The sequence below is a fragment of the Microtus ochrogaster genome, chromosome 2, assembly GCF_000317375.1.
Source record: "Microtus ochrogaster isolate Prairie Vole_2 chromosome 2, MicOch1.0, whole genome shotgun sequence".
Lineage (NCBI taxonomy): Eukaryota > Metazoa > Chordata > Mammalia > Rodentia > Cricetidae > Microtus > Microtus ochrogaster.
This window is the reverse complement of record NC_022010.1, coordinates 92,118,178-92,122,480: the sequence shown is the minus strand read 5'-3', so window position 1 is coordinate 92,122,480 and position 4,303 is coordinate 92,118,178. Positions and strand designations below refer to the sequence as shown.

General features: G+C 43.9%; 1 pseudogene; it reads right to left on the bottom strand.

Annotated features, from left to right (window-relative positions):
- Positions 1–3,391: 3,391 nt before the first annotated feature.
- LOC113457972 lies at positions 3,392–4,078 on the bottom strand (annotated as a pseudogene).
- Between the last annotated feature and the right edge of the window lie 225 nt (positions 4,079–4,303).

Sequence of the window (4,303 nt, the reverse complement as noted above, 5' to 3'; positions counted from 1 at the left end):
TTCCCATATGGAATTCATTTTTCACATCCACTGCTTTGTGCTGCATGGGAGGCTATGTGCAGAAGGAAAGATAAATACTACATTAAGTATCGGAATGCCTCACCTTGGCATTTCCTCTCACCGTTCGTATATTTGTTTGGGGTTGGCCATGAGCAATAAAGCATTTTCTCCCTATAATTATTCCCCTTTCTTTATTAATTATTTTTGTTAATTTTGGGGTCTTAAGCTTCTGTCCTGGTACGAAAGTTGCATTTTTGTATTCTTTAGTTGCCGGTCAATAGATACTTACATACCCAATAGTAATTGCCAGACTCAAAATCACCTAAAACCTTTTCTTAACCATTCATCATGTTGAGGGTTCTTTACACCATTTGCATAGAAAACACATTCTCCACACAGTGGCTGCTATTTTCATAATGAACAGGACCTTAGTCAAAGATTTTTATCATCTCTTTATCTGTTTCTTGGTGTCATTAAATATATATCATGGTTCAAATAATGTACTTACTATTTTATACATCACAGATGTCAAAAGGCATAATAATAACGTATTCAGTTAAAAGAATCTTATTGGCTTTTCTTTGTGTTTCTAGAGTCAAGGAATTCCTCATCCTAGAAAAGTGAATGCCTCAGGGAGCTGAGCTGCAGAGAATGCAAGCAGATGGATAGTTTAACATTAAGAGTTAGAGGAGGGGGCTGGGGAAAAAGAGTTAGAGGAGACTTCCTTAGCAGTTAATGGGTTTTTAAAACAATGAGTTCTCTAAGACCTGCCTCAGGTAAATGTAACATTTTTTGGTTGGTTGTTGAGAATTTTCATTTATTTATTTTTTTTCCTTTTTCAGAAGCTGAGTTGGGATGCTATCCTTAAGGAGTTCCTCTTCTGGTTTGATTCTGTTTATGGAGATGAAGGAAACTAGTAAAAAAGGTGCCCTCACACTTTCTTTAGTATGTGTTACTTTTCAAAAAGACTAGGCCAACATGTCAGCGAGTATTTTTGACTGCTGACCTACTTCACTGAAATGAAAGCCAGAGTGAAGGTAGTTAACATGTCACCATCAGTAGTCAGTAGTATCAGGTTCCTTGAATTGCTGTAATCGTAAGTGGTCCATATCTCTGTTATTTATTTGAAATTCTAACAGGACTGGGGATTAAATAAGGAAGTTGTGGATTTAGAAACTGCTTATATGTCATCTCAAACAAAATGAATAATCATAATTGTTGAATGATTTAGAAAAACAAGCTACCGTGAATGGAAAATGTTCGAAATGTAAGGCCTTGTGACAGCTCTGCTGACCAAGTCCTTCATTGCTGGAGTGTGCCACAAGGGTTTTTGTAGAGTTTTTATGATAGCAATGCCATGAATAATTTGATATTGGCCTAACTTGCTAGACATGCTTTTTCAGGAGGCTGTCACTTAACCCTTTGATGTCGCTAGCCTTGAACTTGTTGCGAGTGAGAACATTCTACGTCCTTCTGTTTTAATGGTGCCTACTTGCGGTTATTTTATTCAGCCAGGGAAGCTGAATGTCCAGCAAGTCTTACTGCTCTTGTGTCTGAACTGAGTCCAGTTACTCAACGAAGCAAGTGAGGAGCCGCAATCAAGATCAACCTAGCTTCTGGTAGGTTTTAGATTTAACTAGAGGAGATGTGTGATGGCGAGAACTTAGAGACTGCTGGTCTGTATGAGAATTGAGAGAGCCATATTCTGGAGTATGTGATGTCATCAATATTATCTCCATTAGATTTGATCTGTGAATTTGTTTTCATTTCTTTGAAGAGGTAGCAATATATTTCTGAGTGGAAAAAAAATGAGACCAAGAGAAGGTGGGCGGTTCATGTCCTTCAGATTTGACAGGTGTAGCAAAAATCCACCAAAATCTGGGAGATGTTCCAAAGAATTTATTTAGTTGTATAATAAGGGTGAACACTCACTGATACAGAACAAGTTAGATGCCGCCATGGTTGGTCTGCCCAAGGGAAAAGAGCACCAACAGTAAGCCTCTTGCTTCACTTCTACCATCCACCTTAACCTGGGAGCAAGAGAAAGTGAGCCACTACCCCCTCCTTTCTTTAAAGGGGTCATGCTGGCAGAGCAGAAGCACTGCCTCTATTGGGTCAGGTAGCCCAAGGTCATCTGCAGAGAGAATACTTGCTACAGAAATTAGATCAGCATGTTTCACAGGGCTTAGGTATCTGTGTATGTCTTTGATCCCCACTCTGACAAGATATCTTTTTTCAATCTTCATGTAGAGCTTTATTAATTATGAAATCAAAAACCACTAGAAGCAGAAGTCCCACTAACAGAAACTTGAATCAGCTTTTTACCACCGCCCTGGCTTATGAGTCCTAGCTCTGGGAAATACAGGAAGGGGATATGATAGCTCCCAACAGACAGATTCCTCCTCCCATGTCTAAAGCGCTTTTAGAATCTGCAGGCAACAAACTAAAAACCAACAGCTATATTTCACACTTTCATTTGTGGGAAAAAATTGTCTAACTTGACCATTTAAAAAGCTCACTTTGGCGTGTTCAGAGGACCATGTTCCCCAAGTCAGAACTGGAAGCAGTCATGTGAAGGAAGACCTGTTAAAGGTTCTGGCCTAACTATTTGCTGCTCAGCCCCAGTAGAGCGGCCTTAAGGCTGCCTTGACTTCTTTGTCTGTACCACTCCTCAGTTTCCCAGTTCTACCTGGCCAGGCACGGGCACACAGCTGTAGGGGGTGGGGCTGTGTGTAGAGCAAAGGTTCCCCTCCACAGCTTTCAGGACTGGAAGCCATGCTGGCAATTTAGTGAACAGTGTACTTTTGAGGGACTTGAGTTCACTTAGAAGAAAATTAGAAGAGCAGAAAAGGGCTGTCACTGGCAGGTAGCAACTTCTGTTAGAAGGAGCAGTGGCTCAGACTGACCTTGAGCTGACTTCCTTCCTTGCGCTTAAGGCTGGAATTTGTGTGTGTGTGTGTGTGTGTGTGTGTGTGTGTGTGTGTATATCAAATGCCTATCATCTTCAGATCTTTTCAAGACTTGAGAGGCTGAGACTCAATATCTGCAAAACAGCTTGCAGTTCTCCAAGGCTACAGAAAGTCAGAAGAGGTGGCCTTTTCTCCACTGACAGCTTCTTCCCAGTTTGGGTTGGGAGAGCCTTCTGTTCCTAACAGCGGGGCTGCAACACTGCTGGGATCTCAGTGGTCTAGGCAGGAACAGGGCAGTCCGCAGCACTCTGATTATAGCCAGGCAGCACCCGGGCATTCAGCATTCAAGCTGTCTTCAGGGAAGACCCTGACCTCCAAGAATGTCCATCTTGAAGGCGTACACCAGGCCTGTGTTGAAGAAAGACTGGCATCTTATACCTCAGCTGCCTTTGGGTGAGTTTATCTGAACCAGGATGTGCTGTCTAAGGCAGAACTGCAGTCTGACTCTGGAGAAGGCACTGATCTCCGAGATCCTGCCCTCCTCCGGATGTGGCACCCACTTCCCGTGTTCCGATAGATGCAGCCTTTCGTGATTTTTGGATAACATCAAGCCCATGATTCTGTAAAGCACAGAAGCATAAACAAGCAAAAGGCAGGCAGTCAACACATGAACTTCAAAGGAGCCAAGATCTGCCTGCACCTTCCTAATTGGCAAGTCAGTTGCAGACACGTCAGAAATGGGTGACATTTACCAGCAGCCATTTCACAGTTAGCTGATGGTCACAGTGAAACTGATGGTCACCAGGGCCATCAGTTTCACTGTCACAGCTTTGTGACCACTCCAGGCTGTGCAACTCCAAAAAGACAGTGATGAGTTTGGCAATGGCTTCCACACCACCGCATTGGCCTATGACTGCACTCTGAGTAAGGGGATTGGAGAAGTTTGTTGCGAACCGGAGCGCCACAGTGTAGCCCTTCCCAATGTAACGGACCCTTTCCTCCTCCACATTCACATCCTGGATGTTTTTCAACAGGACCACCACTCCACTGTAATAGACAGCAGCCAGGTCAGTGGGTAATATTTAGTCCAACAGGGACCAAGAACGGATGCCTGAAGCTCTCTTCAGATGGAGGCAGGTTCTGGTTCGTGTCTCCATAGGCAGGTACATCCTTGGAACCCGGGCTTCACTTCGCAGCAGACCAGGCCTGAATCCTTAAGATTCCTCGTTAGGTATACAATCCCCCTCCCCGGCCTCAGTTACCAACAAACTCCACAAGTGGCCTGTTCCGCTGGCTCCGGTGTGCACATGCCAGGTTTGCTCAACCTGCCCTGTGAGTCCTTTCCAGGTCTGCAAGCAAGGATCCGCATAGGGGACGAAGATGAAAACGGGACG